Raw genomic sequence first — 20,707 nt, 5'->3', positions numbered from 1 at the left:
CTACATTGCACCACGGCTTACCACCCCCAAACCAACAGGCTAGTTGAGTGCTTCCATCACCACCTCAAATTAGTGCTAATGGCACAGCTTGATAAGGTCAACTGGGTGGATAAACTACCCTGGGTTCTCCTTGAAATACGCACAGTGTCCAAGGATGACCTCAGAGCCTCCTCTATCGAACTAGTCTATGGTGAGACCATTGGAGTCCCTGGCCAATTCCTCCCACCATCAACCAAGCAGGATACTGACAGGGCAGTCATCCTCGAGAGGTTGTGACACAAACTGGGCTCCCTTGCATCACTGCCGCAACATGGTCAGCCAATCTGTAAATATCCCCCCCTCCCCCGGATTTGTCATCCTGTGAGAATGTATTCATGTGAAGGTGCGCGCACAGGAATCCCCTTCAGTGACCTTATAAGGGAACGTACAAGGTGCTGCACAGAAATGCTTCCACATTCACTCTTGACATTGGGGGTAAGGAGGAGTTATTCACACTGGACCACTTGAAACCAACCCATCAGGCACACCTCACCTTCAACGCAACCTGAGACCATCAGTGCCAGTTCTGGGGGGCTGGTGTTGTGTGGCAATGCATATATTTGCAATGGCAAACTGGCCCTGCTTATCACGCGTGGTCAGTGGGGCAGCCACAGCAAGGATGGTATTGTGGGACTGTCCCTTCCGGTCTAGACTGGAAGGGCACATGTGTGCTTGCGTCATCGTGCCACAAGTGCCGGGACGCTGGGGGCGGAACCAGAGAAGGGCTTAAAGGCTGCAATACAGAATTCAAAATAAGGCAATTGTGATACTCAAGTTTCTAGCCTGTTGTCTCAGTCTCTTTGCTGCACTCGCTCACAACCCGCTACACATCAATAATAACCTTGCACTCAATGTCATCAAAACCAAGGAGCTGATTGTTGACTTCAGAAAAGGAAAGCCAGAGGTGTACAATCCAGTGATCATTGGGGGATCAGAGGTGGAGAGTATGAGCAAATTTAGGTTCTTAGGAGTCACTATCTTGGAGGATCTTTCCTAGACCCAACACATCAATGACATCTTGAAGAAAGCATGTCAGCCCCTCTACTTCCTCAGGAGTTTGCAGAGGTTTGGTATGACACCAGAAACTCTGACAAATTTCTACAGATGTGTGGTGGAAAATGTGGTGACTGCCTACATTACGGTCTGGTATGGGAACACCAATACCCCTGAGCATAAAGCCCTACAAAAGGTAATGGACACAGCCCAGGACATTACAGGCAAAACCCTCCACACTACTGAGCACACCTACAGGGAACACTGCCATCAGAGGGCAGCAGCCAACATCAAAGACCCACACCACCCAACACACACTCTGTTCTCGCTGCTGCCATCACGAAAGAGGTATAGGTGTCTCAAGATTCACAAAATCTCATTTAGGAACAGCTGCTACCCCTCCACCATCAGAATCCTCAATGACAAATTCAATCAGAGACTCATTTAAGGACTCTTACTTGTGGACTTCATTGATTTTTCTTTGATCTCTCTGTATTGCACATTTTGTTTACACTTGTTATCTGTTTAGTTATTTTATTTGTTTACATGTTTACACTGTGTTCAATTCACCTTTTGCACTACCAATTAGTGGTAATTCTTTTTTGAATATTTTATTTGTGATTTTTTTTCCTAACTATACATATCAAAATTTTCCATTTTCAAGATATATAGATATTCCATAGGAATTGTCTATTCAATTATGTAATAATTCAAAGAAAAGTTTTGTTAGTGCTATAGGTAACGATTTAAAGATACTGTAGTCTTGGCATTACCTTGATTTTTGTACAATTTAACCATCCTATTAAAGTAATCAACAGATCTTTCCATTTCTGTACATTTTTTTCTAATGGAGGGGTATAATTGAGCTTATATAAATTCAGTAAATTCTGTCATTATTGCTAAGTATTTAATTCCATCCTTCTTCCATTTAAATCTACTGCCTTTCTGGCATCTTTTTCATAATCAAAGTTTTGCAATGGCATTATCTCAGTTTTGTCCATATTTATTTTATATCCTGATATTCTTGGTAATCTTCTCAGTGATTCAGCTGTGTCAGACATATATAATAGCACATCATCAGCAAATAAACTAATTTGATGTTCTTCCTGTCCAACTTTGAAGTCCTTAATATCTGGGTCTCTTCTTATTATCTCCACCAGAAGTTCAATAGCTAGGATGAATAATGCTGGAGATAGAGGACACCCCTGTCTACTTAAGGGAAAATAGATGACATTTGATTATTAGTTATAATTTTAGCTTGTAGTTTATGATAAAGAGTTTTTATCTAATTTATAAATTTTCTACCGACACCAATTTTTTCTAATGTTTTATATAAGAAAGACCATTCTAGTCAGTGAAATGCCTTTTCTACATCTAAAGAAATAGCTATGTTTGGATTCAACCTTGATTTTGCCATATGTATTATATTGAATAATCTACCCAGACTATTGGAAGAATATTTTCTTTTAACAAATCTTACCTGTTCTGTTCTGGTAAATGCTCCCCCAATCTGTTGGCTAGTTCCTTTGCTTGAATTTTGTAATTTGCATTTAGGAGTGATATTGGTCTGTATGATGGGGTTTTTAATGGGTCTCTACCTTTCTTCAGTGGCACTGTAATTATAGCAGTTGAAAAGGTTTCCAGGAGGGTTTGGGTCTCCACTGCCTGGTTTAACACATCCATCAACAAATCATTAAATTGTCTATAGAACTCAAGAGGGAACCCACCTTCCCCCGGGTACTTATTAGCTTGTAAAATACCCAGAGCTTTCTCTATTTCTTCCCTTGAAAAAGGTGAATCTAAGTCATTTTTATCTCTCTCTCTTCTAGTTTAGAAAGTTCAAGATTTGTTTAAAAATTTTCCATCTCATTTTCATCTCCTACTAATTCTGATTTATTCAGTTTCATATAGTATTGTCTAAACATATTATTTATTTCTTTTTGATTATATGTTATAGTATCAGTTTCTGTTTCTGTTGCATTTATCTTTCTAGATGAGTCCTCTGCTTTAACCTGCCAAGATAACATTTTATGCATCCGTTCTCCTAGTTCATAATATTTTTGTATAGCTTTTAATATAATTTTTTCCATTCTATATGTTTGTAGTATATTATATTGTAACTTTTTGTTCTCTAATATTTTACATTGTTCTTGCATTCCTGATATCAGAAGTTCTTCTTTTTTTCAATTTTGTTATATCCTTCTCTAAACCTTTTAAGTCTCTTGCATATTCTTTCTTAAGATTTTTAATATAGGAAATAGTTGTCCCCTCAGATAAGCTTTAATTGTATCCCATATTAGAAAACTGTTGTCAGTGGAAGGAAGATTGTTTTCACAAAATATTTCTATCTGTCTCTTAATAAATTCACAAAAATTCTTCCTCTTTAATAATAAAGCATTAAGGCACCATCTGTACATACTTCCTTGCATTTCCATTAACGTGATAGTTAACGTTAACGGCAAGTGGTCTGATGAAAGTCTTGCCAAATACTTTATTTTTACCATACTACTTTGTACTGGACAGACATTAAAAATAAATCAGTTCTTGTATGTGAATCGTATACCCTTGAATAGAACAAGTAGTCTCTTTCTAAGAGGTTGAGCTGCCTCCATATAATCAATTAAATTTAAATCCTTCATCAATGATAACATCGTTTTTGCAGCTTTTGCTCTTGTTATTGTTCTCATTGATTTGTCCAATATGAGATATAAATAAAAATTTAAATCTCCTTTAGTCAATGCATTTTGTCTTCCCCCTGCAGTTTTTCAAAAGATAATCCTTATAAGGATTTCATCATCATAATTTGGGATGTAAATGTTCATAAACCTCTAAGATTCTGCATAAATTTTGCAATGTGCCATTACAAATTCCTTCTATTATTATTGGTATATTTTTCTTAATTAAAATCACTACACCTCTTGCTTTTTATCCAGATGAAGACAATATTACTTGCTCCACCCATCCTCTTTTTTAATTTTACATGCTCCAATTTGGTAAGATGTTTCTTGTAAAAAGACTATATCTGCCTTTAATTTTTTAGGTATGCCAAGACCTGCTTTCTCTTCATTTTCACATTAATTCCATTAACATTAAAAATAATAAATTTTAATCTATATTATATCTATATTCTTCTTTAAAACAATATTTTTAACAGTAAAATCTCTGACTCTTCAAATAAGTGATCCTTACCCTTTAAGAAAAACACACAATGTCCCTGCCTTGAAATTGATGAATATATAGTGTCCATAAAGCCTGTGGAAAAAAGCTCATGGAATTTCTCTCTCAAAGAACCCCTCCCTTTAGTGCCATCATTTTTACTACTCCATTTTCTACCTTAGACCAGAGTTTCCACCCTACTACCACTTTTCCCAGATTTCTTTCCTTTTACTGAGTTCTCCATGAGCATTTCTATCCACATTACTTTTAAACAATAAATACAAGACAGTTTAATAAAAATAAAAAAAATACGACCTTTATTTACTATTACTTAGTTCCATTATAAATACTTTAACAATCTTCTCCCTCGGCAACATTGATCTTATTTTCTTTCTAAACATCTCAGGAAGTCTTAAAAAATTGCTGGTTCCCTCAAAGACGTGGGATATATCATTGAATATTTCAAGTTTTTAGCATGTAGTTGTCTTTTCATATCTTCAAATTTTTTTCTTTGTTTAATCAAGGTTGGGCTAAAATCTTGAAAAAAATTATCAACCTTGGGCAGGCCATTATTCTGCTTAGAGTACTCATATGCAACTCCCAGAATTATCTCCCATTCTCGGTAGCTTTAAAAGTCTCACCAGAACTGGCCTTGTCTTTGATTGCCAGCTCTTCTGGGTCCGAGTGTTCTCGATATGCAGTTTTTCTCCAAATTTGTCTTCTCCTAACACTTGTGGGATCTATTTTTGAAAAAACTTTTCTGGGTCTCTTCCCTCGATTCCTTCCTTTCATCCATTAATTCAGATATTATTTCATCGACTAAAGTTCTCCATATGGTCAATTTTATTAAGCAGTCCTTGTTTATCAGACTCCCAATCTTTGGCTTTTTTTCCCAAAGCCTTTAGTTTTTAATGCATTTTGGTCAATTCAAACTCTGCTTGACCCATTCTCTTCATCAGCTCTTCAACAATATCTTATTTTGGTCATTTTATCCATATATATTTCTCATCACCATTTCAACTCTTATGAAACGGTTACTCAAATTCTCCATTTTTTTCAGGATGATGCTCAATTTTTGACCTGACTCTCCAGTTTTACTTTAGTCTGCCAGTCCCATCGCCTATTTTGCATCGCTTCGTTTTGGACTTTCATCCAATATTCCCGGCTGAATAGCAGCTTTGTCAATCATTATTCTTGCCTCCCTTGGGTTTTTCGTGCTAGCCTTATCCACTTTTGATGAAGTAAATCTTGATTTTTAAGTTTTGACTGTCTATTTAGTACACTTCACAGAGATCTCAACTAAAACATGTCTAAGTCCTTCACATGGGCACACATCCCAATTAGTGGTAATTCTGCCAGACCCGCAGGAAAAAGGAATCTCAAGGTTGTATGTGATGACATGTCTGTACTTTGACAATAAATCTGAAATCTAAATTTACATCACTGAAGCAGCCCCTTAAGACTATTGCTCAATACTGATTTATAAAGAGCTGTCCAGGTAAATCCCACCTTCTGGCACTTGCTCTAGATCATTGTAGGTTATTGCTCTTCAATTACATTATCCAGGAATTTTATTAATTTGGTGACATGGCCTATGTTGCCCTTTCAAGCAGTGTGTGCTAAACAGTTGCTGCCCTCTAGCTGAAGATATTTTTTCTTAATCTTCCTCTAATTCTCAAGCAATTATTTTAAATCTATGCCCCCTTGCTTTACGACCCCTCTGATACCAAAATGGGCCCTCCTTATTTATTTCATTTGGCCTCCTTGTACACCTCAATTAAGTCTCCGATCAGTCCCCTCTGTTTTATAGAAATAATTCTAATGATCTATATGTGCACTTCTACAATTTTGCAATCCTGAAAATATTCTCATAAATCTCCATCTTTCCGGTAATGTGGGGTCAAAACTGAATGCAGTCCCCATGATGAGGTCTGATTAACAATGTATACTATAACAACATAATATTCCTTGTTCTTGTATTATGTGTCATGGTTCATAAAAGAAACCATCCCATATGGCTTTTTAATCACCCTATTGATCTGTCCTTCTACCCTTAACAATCTGTAGGCTCCATGCTCCCTGTGTCATTGTCATTTTTCAGCCCAAAGTTCTCTTTCTGCAGACTGAGGATTTCCTTGTTATTGCCAACCACAGACATTTTTTAAGACACTTATGAAAATAATCCTTCTTCCACATTTTCCTCTTCTTCTTCCTCCACATCTTCTTCTTTTCCTTCTTCTACTTCCATGCCTTCTTCTTCCTCCTCTTCTTCCATGACTTCATCATTTTCTTCCACATCTTCTTACAACCATAGTACATAACAGCACAGAAACAGGCCCTTCGACCCCTCTAGCTTGTGCCAAACCATTTTTCTGCCTAGTCCCATTGACCTGCATTCAGTACATAGCTCTCCATACCTCTTCCTTCCATGCATCTGTCCAAATTCTTCTTAAAAGTTAAAATTGAGCCCACATTCACCACTTCAGCTGATAGCTTTCCACGTTCTGTAGTCCTCTCTAGTATTCTAGAGGGGAGCTTTCTCTAGTATTCCCCCTAAACTTTTCCCTTTTCACCCTTAACCTATATTCTCTGGTTTGTATCTCACCTACCCTCAGTGGAACAAAAGCCTATCAATATTTACTCTCGACACCCCTCATAATTTTAAATATTTCTATCAAATCTCCACTCATTCTTCTTTGTTCCAGTGAAAAAGTTATAAACTGTTTAACCTTTCCCTGTAACTCAGTTCCTGTTAGGTGACCAAAACTGCACACAAAACTCCAAATTTGGCCTCCCCATGTCCTATTCAACTTCACCATAATATCCCAACTCCTATACTGAATACTTTGATGATGAAGGCCAATGTGCCAAAAGCTGTCTTTACAACCCTGTCTACCTGTGACAGCACTTTTAGGGGATTGTGTCTATGTATTCCCAGATCTCTCTGTTAAACCACATTCCTCAGAGCCTTGCCATTGACTGTGTTGTTGCTGTTTCTTCTTCTTCTTCTTCCTCCTCCTCTTCCTCTTCTCCTTCTTCTTTTTCCTTTTCTTCTTCTTCCTCCTCTTCCTCTTCTCCTTCTTCTTCCTCCTCTTCTTCTTCTTCTTCCTCTTCCTCTTCTCCTTCTTCCTCTTCTTCTCCTTCTCCTTCTTCTACTCCTCCTTCTCCTTCTCCTTTTTCTTCTTCTTCTTCTCATTATTATTATTATTATTTTGCTGCTGCAGTGACTTGTTTCCTCTCTAAGTTCTGTGGATTCTGAGGGGCTGTGAAGTCCCATGCAGAATTTGTCATGGCATCTTGTGCTTGATGGGGCAGGTAAAGATATTTAGGTGAGCTATATGAATCCATCCACTGTTTGTCCAAGGTGTTTGCATATTGCCAAAGGGAGATCATGTTCAGTCCCTTTCCTGATACCTTTCCTCCATTTCAAGTGAATATGGTCTTGGGATTCACATGGATTACTCAGTGTATAGAGTCATCAATTACATTAAGGAGAGCAGTCATACACCCCTCAATCCTTTCCCTTCAATTGCCATGAACAGGAATCATCTTATTTGATCTTCCCACACTGACTTCCTCAATTTACCTTCAATCAGTGATGTGGGATAGTTTTGCTAAAGCAAGTATTTGATTACCCGCCATACCTAGTGTGGATTAACTGAGTACCTCAATCCTATCAATTCAACTACAATAAGCAAGTGACCTCCAACAATTGTGTAATGTGAAGTTCATGGAAATGCAAGGCAGGCAATTTATAAAATGAGGGTCCAACCTAGCCACAAGCTGGTGCTTAGCACTGTTGAACTAATAATTCAGTTTGCCTCATTTTATTTTAAAATCCATACTTACATTAAACATAATTTGAGGTACTGCCTCACAGTGTTTGCTCATAAGGTTTATTCCATATTAATCTTGCTTCTCTTCCTATTACAAAGTAATCAGTTTTTTAATGTTCATCCACAAATTTAAATCCCTCCTTGAAGTCATGTCTCCCTATCAATTTAGGTATGTCCAGCCACACAACTCTTTGGGATGACTTCACTCCTCCGATTGTATCATATTCCCTATCCACAAATTTCTTACACTATTCCTGGCTGTGGTATCCTGAGCTCCTTATCTTGCTCCCAAAATACTTCCATCTCGCTCTCTCTCTTCCTTCAAAGAAACACCTTCAACCCCACGACTTGAACCAAGTTTTTAGTCACCTATCTGAACATTTCTGTGATCCTGTGTCACACATTATATAATACTCCACTGAAACAACTTTGTATATTTCACTTTGTCAAAAGCACCTCATAAATATTCCTGCTGTATTTTCCAAAGATAATATCAATCCATAAACTGTTCCAAATGCATAGAGGCAAGCATGGAGGATAAAGTTAAGAATATTGCACCTTAACAAATAGAAATCCAACTGCGCAACCTGCTGCAGTAAATACTAATTCATGGTTAGCACTGCTCACGCACTAAAAAATCTGAAACAAAAATTAAAAGCAATGAGGTACACAAAGGAGCAATGGTTCCACCAGGTGCTGAAAGAAAGAAGATGGACAAGAACATGAGCAAATCTCTGAGCCAAATTTCCACCAGAGAGATTTTGGTTTTACAGAAGCAGATTATTCAAAAATCAAAAATCTACTGATGCTGAAAATGAAAAATGAAAGCAGAAATGCCAGAAAACAGCTCAGAGAGCATCACAGTCAGAACAATACTATTATAGCATCAGCGACTGGTGTATCAATCCGGTGCGGTCTGTAAAGAGTTTGTTCGTTCACCCCATGACCTGCACGAGTTTTCTCTGGGTGCTCTGGTTTCCTCCTAGTCTCCAAAATGTATAGGGTTTGTAGGTTAATTGGTGTATTTAGGCAACATGGTCTTGTGGGCCAGAATTGCCTATTACTGAGCTGTATCTCTAAATTTAAATTTAAATGTTCAGCCAGACAAGCAGCATCTTTGATGAGAGTTATCATTTCAGGGTGATAGAACCTTACCACTGATTCTCTCTGCACAAAATGTTGACTGGTCTAATGAATGCTATCTTCTGCCTGAATTCAAAGTCACTTTTCTTTGATAGGGCTTTCAGAATCAATTCTGAAAAGATGTTCTGACAGAGACTTTGCAGACAGAGAAATTGGCATTGACTCAATATTATTCTCTAGTTAACATACTTTTTTTTTGTGTGTGTGGAAGGTCCACCCCAGAAGATTGATATACCAATGACATTCTTTTTAATTTAGACATACGGACACTAACAGGTCTCCTGGGAAAACCCACGCAAGCACGGGGAGGACATACAAACTCCTTACAGACAGTTGGGATTCAAAACCTGATTCCAATCGCTGGCGCAACAGCGTTATACTAACCATTATGCTAAATGAGCCACCCTTTGATAATAAGCCAAGAGTGCCCATATCCTGCCTCCAATAGTCATCTCTTCACCAACATATCAGTTTAAAAATCATTCCCACAATATTGTTTTAGTGGGAGGTTACTGCACACAAATTGGCTGTCATCCTTTCCACATTAACAAGAGCAACTTCACTTCAAATGGACTCCAACGGATGTTAGAATATACTGAGGTTATTAAAGGATCTTAAGAAATAACATTATTTTCCAACTAAAAAGGGCCACGGTACAATTTGAAAATTCTCAAGCATTATTTTTTCATTCTGAGAGTTATTCCTGTGAAATTGAAGCCCTGTCATTTCTGAGAAAGTGACACAGAAACCCCACTGCCCTCCCAAGGGCACAGATTGGGTTCACTGTGTGAAATGGACATCCTCTTATCTTTGCTGCACTTTTCCTGTGGGATCTGTCCTTCAGGCTATGTCGGGAATAGTTGTCTGAGCTCTACCGAGGTCAGGCTGTTTAGTTGACAGGTTCTGTCTTTGTACAAGAAAAGAATCAATACTTTTAGACGATGGCTGCACCCTCAGTGTAAAACAACAAACCTGTAAAGCCTGACATGTTTTCAGGCAAGCAAAAGGCACCTTTCAACTGATCTACACCAGGCAGCTACTATTGTCTTCTGGTCATGAGAGCAAAATATGGGGGTAGGGCAAAGAGGAATCAAGAAAGCGAGAGAGAGAGAGAGAGAGAGAGAGAGAGAGGGTGGGGGAGAGAAGGGGTGGGAGGGAGAAAAGTATATTCATGTGCTGTAATGTTCTATGGTTTTATGTTCGATGGAGAGGGGAGGGAGGTGTTTGGGGGAGAGAGAGAGGGGAGAGAAACAAAAACAAAAATGGAGAAAGAGGAAGAGAGAAAAAAAGCAGAAAGAGTGAAAGAAATGCTGGAATACAGTCTATAAACTACAAACTTAGGTTGCATGAACTCCCTTCAGACTGAACTATTCACTTTAACAAGGTTTCAGAGGGAATAATAGAAATGAGAGCCCAGCATCTGATTTCAGGTCACAGGTATTACCTGGACAGTGCTCATCAGAAGAATCAATATGTTCTTCTAAAGAAGTATCAATTCAAATTCTAGTGTGGATGAATAGAAATCCTCACAGCAGTGTTGGCAGTTAGTGGGTGGAATGCCCTTCCTCTGAGGTCTGTGACCAATTAAGTATATCTTGCCTTTAACCTGGCCCATCTAATACTCAGCTCTAAGAACTTTCCATGCATGTGGATGCTAAATTTTGCCATTGTACATCTCATGCAGACATATAGTGAGGGAGAAGATTCTTCCAGTTATTGAACCTTGCTAATAACTCAGAGTTTGAAGGTGCTGTGCAATGGAAAAGAGGGCTCAATGGGAAGCTGACCATGGCCCAATGCATCCTCAAAGGAACCAAAATGAGAATCACAGGGGTAGTCCTCTGGTTGAATGACAAATGGAGATTTTTCATGAACCAATTTAATTGTTTATCATCATGTATACCTAGATTCAGTGAAAAGTTTTGTTTTGTGTGTTATCTAGGCAAGTCAACTCAAGTAATGCAATAATTAAAGTTAAATAGTGCAGGGATTAATGTTACAATAAATCAAACGGTGCAGGATATAGAGAAAATTACAAAAATATCGTGCAGGGTACGGAAAAAACCACAGTTAAAAACAGTGAGAGTTCCATTTTAGCATCTGATGGAAGCGGTAAAGAAACTGCCCTTGAATCTAGAGGTTAATGTTTTGGAGCACATGTACGTTTTCTCATTAAAAGAGGGGAAAAGAGAGTTTGACTGGAGTTAGAAAAGTCCTTTAAAATGTTAGCATCTTTCTTGAAACAATAGAGGTATAGACAGTGTTGAAGAAGGGGAGGTTGCTTTGTGTGTGCTAACCTGGGCTGAATTTACAACTCTCTGCAATTTCTTGCAGTCTTGGGTAGAGCAATTCCCCTGCCAAGCTGTGATGCATCTGGTCAGGATGAAAGTTAGTGAGAGATCATGGGAACATCCTAAATTTACTCAGGCTTCTCTTAGTCTTTGTGCAATTTCTTGGTTGTAAAATTGATGTGGTCAGCACAGGTTGTTGGTGACATTTACTCCTAAGAACTTGCAGTTCTCCATCATCCCCAAGTCAACATATGTGCTCCTCTCCATTTCCTGGAGTCAACAGTGAGCTCTTTAGTTTTGCTGACATTGAGCTTTGGTTCAAGTTCAGGTTTATTGTTATATATAACAAAATACAGTGATAGAGGATGTTATCCCCACACCATGTCACCAGTCTCTCTATCTCCCTCCCAATAGTCCATCTCATTGATATTTCAAAACTAGGTGGTGTCATCTGCAAACCTGTAGATAAGGGTTAGTGCAGTATCTGCCCACACAGTCATGAGTTGTAGGGAGAATAGGAAGGGGTCAAGAACACAGTCTTGATGGGTGTTTGAGGATTATCATGGAGAGGTGTGTCATCATTTCTCAGTCAGGAAATCTTAAATGACAATTAAATGGCTGTGGGTGTTAGTGATAAGGTCAACATTTATTGCTTGCCCTGTTTTCCCATGAATTTTTGATGAAAGGGATCCGAGAGTACTTTTGGAGGGAGTACTAGGCAATTCAAGATATATTTCCAACTCAAGACATTAGGTGGCTTAGAGAGGAACCTAAAGTGCAGATGTTCCCTTGTGCCTATTGCCTTTGTCATCCGTGATGGGAGTGGTCATGTCATCTGTAATGGGAGTGGTCATGGACTGGGGCTACTTGGGGACTGCTTGCAGAGCAATTGCATAGTTACCTTATATCATTTTAAATGGAGATCCAGAAGGAACTGAGAGACTCTTCTTCCTATGGAAATGCAGCTTGTTTCCTTACTAATATTTAACCTATTATTTCCCAGATTGCCTCACAAATTACAATTCCTACCACATTGCTGTGAGGACACTAAATTAAGATGATGAACATTTCCACAATAAGAGACTATGGAACTCGGGTCACATGCGTTGTCGGTGAAATTTGTGCATTCACTGATTCCCACATGACATTAACCAGATTCAATGAGACAACAGCATAAAGGATCCAGTAAAGAATTGCAGACAATGAAGCAATGCAGAAACTTATGATTGAACTTGGGACCTCAAAAGAGTGTTCCTTGATTTAATTATGTGATCCGAATCTGTGCAGATTTAAACAAAAATAAATTCATCCTTGTGCCTGGGCTTCTGTGTTTTGTCACATTTAACCCACACATAAAACTAGACTATTATTCAATAAAAACAATCTGTTGTGGGAGCTCAACAGGTTGAGCATCATCTGTGGAGGGAGGAAACATTGACGTTTTAGATTGAGACCCTGCACGGGCCTGACCCATTATGTTCCTCTCGAAATTTGTATTTTGCTCCAGATTTCAGCATTTGTGATCTCTTCTATCTCCAGACGATGAATGCATGATTTGATGTCCTCTCCACAATCCTGTAATAATCAGGCTTGAGAAGAACCCACTTATCACTATTTTCAGCTCCCTGGGATCTGGGTGCTGATCACAAGATCAGCATTTACTGCACATCCAAATTACTCTTGAACAGACATTTCAGAGGATGGCCAAGAATCGACCACTGCTGAGCTTCTATGTCACATGGTGGTGACCATAGCCAAGGCTGGATGTTTTTCCCCAACAGATCTGACCAAACCAGATTGTTTTTTATAACAATTCAATAATTTAATGGTCAACATTACTAATGCCTGCTATATTATCTGTGATCCATTTAATTAAATTGTCAAACCCCAAGATTGAAATAGTGGATTACAATTTATGTTTGCAGGTCATTGGTCTGGGAGAATTCATGTTGTGCCACTATTTCAGAGAGGAGGGCTTTTAGATGGGGAGGGGGGAATAAAAAAATTCTCCAATGACATTGAATTAGTGAAAGAGAGAGTTTTCCTGAAGCCCTGAATGTATTGTGATCCAATTCAACATCAAAACTGATTTTAATGGAGTCATATTGCTGATGGTGGGATCTTGCTATGTCAACATTGGCAGCCTAATTTCACAAACTGCAAAGTTTGAAATGCTTAATTCTGTAGCTATGAAGAGTTTTAGGGTCAATCTGATCTTGTGAAAGGTTTAGTAGAAATTCAATTATTTCCTTCTCACCATGAGACCAAATTTGGAGTATTGTGTAAAGTTTTGGTCACCCAACTACAGGAAAGATATCAATAAGATAGAAAGAGTGCAGAGAAGATTTACTAGGATGCTGACAGGACTTCAGGAACTGAGTTACAGGGAAAGGCTAAACAGGTTAGGACTTTATTCCCTGGAGCATAGAAGAATGAGGGGAGATTTAATAGAGGTATTTAAAATTATGAGGGGGATAGACAGAGGTAGGCTTTTCCCACTGAGGGCAGGTGAGATACAAGCCAGAGGACATGGGTTAAGGGTGAAAGGGGTAAGTTTAGGAGGAACTTTAGGGGGAAATTCTTCACACAGAGAGTGGTGGAAGTGTGGAATGAGCTGCAAGATGAAGTGGTGAATGTGGGCTCAATTTTAACATCTAAGAAGAATTTTTGACAGGTACATGAATGGGAAAGCTATTGTCAGGGTGCAGGTCAATGGGACTAGGCAGAAAAATAGTTTGGAGAGAGTAGAAGGGCAGAAGGAGCCTGTTTTTGTTCTTTAATGTTCTATGGTTCAGAGATGTTGACAATTAGGAATGTGAAGTTCTTTTCCCTCTCCACTGAGCTAAGTTCTTAACACAATGGTAGGTGCATGGAATGCACTGCCAGCAACTTTAGTGGAGGCTGGTACAATAGGATCTTTTAAGAGACTATTAGATGGAATTGAGAAAAATGCAGTGGAGAAATTCTAGACAGCAATTAAAATAGGTTATTGGGTCAGCACAACATTGTGGGCCAAAGGGCCTGTAGTGTGCTGTATATATCTATGTTCTATGTGAACATTTATTTTACTGAGGATTTCCTTTCCATGTAAAATAATATAACCATATCCCTAAATTACTGTCCTAATCCAAAGACTAACATAATTTTCACTCTGACCCTGACCTTGGACCTGTGTAGGATTCTATGGAGATGGGGAAAAGAAATGATAAATGCAGGGCAGGTTGAAATAAGCTGTCTTTGACCCAAATTTCCTTTACATTCACACGGATTTCCGCAGATACGCTGGGTTCTTCCCCTATCCCAAAGACATAGTTATAAGTTAATTGGTTTCTGTAAATTACCTCTAATATAGGTAATTAGCCAAAGATTAAAAGGGGAAGGTGAGGGGAATGAGTATACAGTTTGTGTGGGTTCTATGAAATAAAGAGAAAGAATGGAATAACTGCTGAGAGCCTTCTTGGACTCGATGGACCCACTGCTGCCATCTGTGCCACAGTACAGAAGACCCAGCTAGGTTGGAACAGAGTCATAGATTAGCTTGCATGCAGTCCACTGACAGTAACAGCCTTACGACAATGAGATGCTATTACGCCCCTTCTTGAGGCAAGGAGGCTGAGGGATAAAATAAAATAAAGTTTTTCAAAATTATCTGAGAGATTTGATGCAGTGATTACTGGAAGGATAAAGGTATAACTAAGAGCTATCAATAGGAGCCAATCACCAAGAAATCCAAAGCAGTTTAGAAGAAATGCCTCGACCCAATGAATAGCAATAATGTAGAACTTGTGCCCACTGGAAATGGCTAAAATGGATATCTTGTTGCTTTAAAGGGGACACCGGATAAGCATTAAAGGGTTCTGTGGGTGACGATCCAGGTTCCAGGCTGTTCATAGTGTGACCAGAGTGAGCAAAAACCTCAAAGGCATATCAATTCTCACCACCAGCCCATGGACAGTGGACTGGCCTCTCCCACTCTGCTGGTTGCAAACATAACTACTGCCAGGGCCAGATCTAAACAAAACTGTAATTAAGGAATAACCAGCTCAGCCCGTCAACATTCCCACCTGGTCACTGAATCACAGGTAGTTCCGAAAATAGCCCCACCCCATCACTTGCAAATGAGGGTCACTCAAGAGTCATCATTCCAAGACTGTTGCACTCAATTCAAAGCCAATAGTTGCCAGTTTTACCCAAGAGCTGTATTTACTTCCGTGTGAACCACCTTCCACTTCTCAACCAGAACTCTGTACTTTCAATGAGTTTGGTTGCATTTGCCAGCCTTTGCAGTGAGCCTGCAGCTGACATGGACTTTTTACCCCCTCCATAAATCTTCGTCCGCGAAGCCAAGCCAAAGAAGAGATTTCTAGCTTGGAGCGTAAGCTGCAAGAGGAAATGAGATCAAGAGCACATTTTCCATATGTGACACAAAACTCCCAAAGCTAGTCATTACAAAAGGGACAGGTATTAATGACTTATTTCCCTCTCTCTCTTTTACCCACACACATTCTTACTTGACTTCTCTCTCCAACGGCAGGTAATGATTACATACTATTCAGCATCCATTATCTCAGTCAGTACTCTGAAGATCAATGATATACCTTTGAACTGTTGTGAATGGTGACACAGTTAAAATAACAACATATGTCTTAGTCTCAAATGTTCATGCTCTGAGCGTTAGCAGTGATTAATCATTTTATAATGGGAACTTAATTTACATAAAATTAGTTTTAAACATCTTGTGGCAGGAGAGTATTTCTGCATCATGTCCAAACAGGTTCCACAAACAATGAAATCATCACTCATGACCTCATTTCCTGTTAAGATGATATTCCAAAGGAGTCCAAAGGTTGGAAAAATCACAGCTCATAAACATGGCCCACTACAATGCGTGGACTGCAGCAACTATTTGGAAAACCAATCCAGACGGAACAATATAAAGATTATTGGTTTGCTGGAAGGTATGGAGGGACCAGACCCAAGAAAATTTTTTACTGAATGGATTCCACAGGTGCTGGGTCAAGAACATTTCCCGGAAGGTATAATACTGGAACGTGGTCACAGAGCCTTGCGTAGAAGACCTATTTCAGGTCAAAGTCCAAGACCTGTTTTGGTTCGTTGCTTGAATTATTATGACAGAGAAATAATTTTACGAGTGGCTATTAGAAATGCACAACAGAGAAAATCACCCTTGATGATTCAAAATAATCGAGTTTTCTTCTATGCGGATTTGAGTCAAGAAGTTATGTTCCAACGACGGGAATTCAATCCTGCTAAAGAGTTGTTGTGGAAGAAAGGTTACAAGGCAACCTTTAGATATCCAGCTGTTTTGAAGGTTTTCCAAGATGGTTGCCAACCAAAGTTCTTTGATTCTTCAAAGGAAGCTATAGCATTTGCTCAAGAGCTGCCAATTACTCAGTTTCAACAGAGACATAGTCCGCCGCGATCTCTAAGGAGACAAGAGATGGAAGAAAAGAGCTGTGCTCCAAGAAGGAATGGTTGTAATGGTGACTCGGCAGTTGGAGCTGATTAAAAGAAGAGTTGTCCTTTTTTTTTTCTAATTTTTTTTTAAAAAAAGGAATATTAAATAATGATGATGTTAGTTTAAGATGAAGTGAGAGTTGGGGGAGAGAACTGGATAGGCACTATTTCCTGAAAGTCATCTGCTACGTGTGAGTTATCTCACACCCATTTTTTTTTTGGGAGTTACCGCATTGCGCGGTTTAGACGGGAGGGGGTATTTTTAACCTCCTACCCATTTTTTTTTTCCTTTTTTTTGTATTATTAGATTAAAGAGTGAAGGGGTTTTTTTTGTTTAAATATAAAAAAAAGCATAAGAAAGTATTTGATTGTTTAAAAAACTAAAAATTGATGTGGTTTTTTTTGTAAAGTTTATTCAGTAGATAAGGAATATTTGAAATTTAAATGTGAATGGGATGGATAAGTTTTTTTAATATTTTTTCTTTAACTTTAAGGTAAAAGGAGTGGTAATTCTGGTGTATATTATTTTGCTATTTTAGTTATAGAACGAAGGGAATAATGGTGAAAGTTATAAATTGAATTGTACAATTCTTAATGAGGCTTGAATTTTGTTTGTGGTTTATGCTCCATTTGTTGAAGATATAGATTTTGTTGTAGATGTGTTTTTATTATTTGGATATCTGAATTTTAACATAATGATTGGGGATATTTAAATGTGGTATTGGAGCTTTTATTGGATAACTATTCAAGAGTAAAAGGGAAAAATGGTGGAAGAGTACTAAAATTGAATTGTACAATGCTTAATGAGGTCTGAATTTTGTTTTAAGATGGTGGTTTATGTGACTAATATGATGATAGATGTGAAGTTAGTTGATATGGTGAAGGTTTATCTCTATAGAGAAAGTTTTTTTTTTCATTTTTTTTTCATGCTACAATTTTTTTTAAGAATTGATTATTGTTTAAGAACTTTTGATAGATATTGTTACTAACTTTACTAATTTTTTTATATTAAGTTTGAGTTAAATATATGTTTCATCTTAACCCCGTTTGTTAAATTTATGCATTTAAGTTTGATTTAAATATGTTTTTTTAAGTCTGATATTTTAGTATTAATTACTTTTCTTTTTGTTAGTATTTTAATCGGTTATGTTTTTGTTTGTTTTTTGTAAGTGGGTTTTTTTTCTCACATATAGTATTAACTTTATTAATTCTTCACTCTTTATTTTGGGGGGAAAGGGGGGGGTTGGACTAATTTGAGTTGGGTTATTAATGTGTAATAATTATTGGGGAGGGTATAGTTTATTTAGATTACTGATACTGTATTGTAATTTTATTATTTTATTCTTAATTTTTTTTAATGTAATCCTATATGTTATTCATGTTATAAAATCTTAAAGTTTAAAACAAAAGGACTGCAGCAACTAATGTCACCACCTACACAAAACTCAAACTTTACCTGCACAAATGCACACGTGTATGAATAAACATGTGACCCCCCCCCCCCCCCACATCACCCCTCCTTCAAGTTTACTGCTATTACTAGCTCTTCTCTTCCCTGGTGGAAGGCTGAAGCATTTTCTCCAACAGTTTGGATCACTTGTGTGTTCATTATCACTGCCTGTCTATTGTTATATAACAGCACTCTCATTTTACCACCAACATGTGCGTTAATACATTCTAATATTTCGTACTTTTGCCTTCTGGGAAGCAAGTTTAAGCATGGCACTGCATACAAAGACAAGGTTTCAACTAAAATATTTAAGTCCTGTGTTGATTTCTTTCAGTTCTGAGTGAGGTCAGGATATAAAAAAAATATTCAGTGTTTAAATCCAACTTGTGAATCTATCCTACTTTAATCCTTTCCAGGACATCAACTGCAGCACATAACTATAGCAAATGAACAAAATGTAAGAATTACATTTGCAAATACTTCATGCCAAACTGAAGTAACAGTTTAATTATCAGTCAGCAAAGATACTGACCTGAACAATGAAAAGGAAAAAGTTGGGGATTCAATATAAAAGTGGAAAAAAAACAATGAAAGAAAGAGTGGGTTCACTGGATTCACCAGTGCACTTTATCCCAATGTTGAACAGTACTACCAATGCAACTGTAAAGAGTTTATCTAGTCAGTGTCATAATGCCCTTTGTGGGAACTTGATGAGCATAAACTGCCACTGTTTCTCATGACTTTATCACCATAGTGATTTCACTTCCAAACTACTTAATTGATGAAGACACACTTTACGAAGACTCAAGAATGTGAATGTAAAATTCAAGCCTAAAAACACCAAACAAGCAAAACAGTTCCAGTCTCTGGAGTGATGCAATATCCCACCTGATCCAAATCCAGGACCTCAGGGTTGTATAACAAAAAAACATTTCAACAGGAAAAACCATTGGAATAGCTATCAGCTATTGGCACAGTCCATGAAATGCAATTTATCTCAGCTTTCTCCTGCGATCACTGTCATCTCAGAAGCCAGGGTACAGTCTATTCACTACACGTTATATCAGAAACAGCTAAAAGCAAAGGTGATGGGAGCAGACAACTAACCTGTACTATGAATGATTTGTACTCCAAACTAGCCTTGCAATTACCCAACAATGTACAAGATATCCCACATAAATTCAATCTGGCTAATTATCATCGAATCACTTTACTCACAGTTATGGGTAAAGCAATGGAAGCTGTCATCGACAGTTGTATCAGATGAAATCTACTTACCAATAACCTTCCCATCAATGCCCAGTTTGAGTTTTGAAGGACTACTCAACTTCAGACCTCATTATAGCTATGAGCTGAAGTCAAGAGGGGAGGTAAGACTTTAAAGAGAATCCTCCCTAATGAATGGAGTCAAACTTCACTCGAAGTTGTGGATCATCCCAGCCTCATGAAGTCATTGCAAAAGTTTGAGAGGATAAACTAGAAGGCGTAGATTTAAGATGAGAGGGAAAGGATTTAAAAGGAATGTATTGGGCAAATGTTTCACTGTAGTTGCTGGTATGCAGAACAAACTGCCAGAGGAAGTGATAGAGGCAAGATTTCGACAGGTACATGGATAGCAAAGGTTTAGAAGGAAATGGGCAGGTAAGTGGAACTAACTTGAATAAGCAATTTGGTGAACATGGACAAGATGGGCAGAAGGGCCTGTTTCTATGCTGCTAAACTCTTTGACTCCCTTCCTTCCATCATGAAGTTCAAAGTGTGGATATTCACTTCTTCCACTATCAGCATGTAGTCACCCTAGTCTGCAGCAGAAAAAAAGGTGCAATTTCTCACCCAGTCTCTTCCAACAGCACCTCCCAAACACATGGCCTCTGTCACTGAAGAGGGATGAGAACATTACCTACAGATCCCACTCCAATTTGAATGAGAACCACACCAACAGATCCCCCTCTGAGTTGCACAGCCATCACATTTGAAAATACAACATCATTCCTTCATAATTTCTGGATCTAATCCTGATGATCTGTTGCCAAAAACACTTTGGAAACACCTCCACCAGATGGACAGCAGTGGTTCAGATGGTGATTCACTGCCACCTTCTGAAGGGCAATTAGTGATGATCTATAAATGCTGGATTTACTGGCAAGGCTGTTTCCAAAAAAAATAATTTAAAGAGGCACTCTCTAACTGGTACAACCGTATTACAACTCAAGAACAAAAGCATAACTGGCAGCTTAGGCTTCCAGAAATAATGACAGGCACTGGCGTCATGGGGGGGGGGGGTGGGGTGGGGGGGGTGCGGACTGCACCAGGTGACACCA

Source organism: Narcine bancroftii, chromosome 1 (assembly GCF_036971445.1).
Source record: "Narcine bancroftii isolate sNarBan1 chromosome 1, sNarBan1.hap1, whole genome shotgun sequence".
NCBI classification, from domain to species: domain Eukaryota; kingdom Metazoa; phylum Chordata; class Chondrichthyes; order Torpediniformes; family Narcinidae; genus Narcine; species Narcine bancroftii.
Note: the sequence above shows the minus strand (reverse complement) of the source record.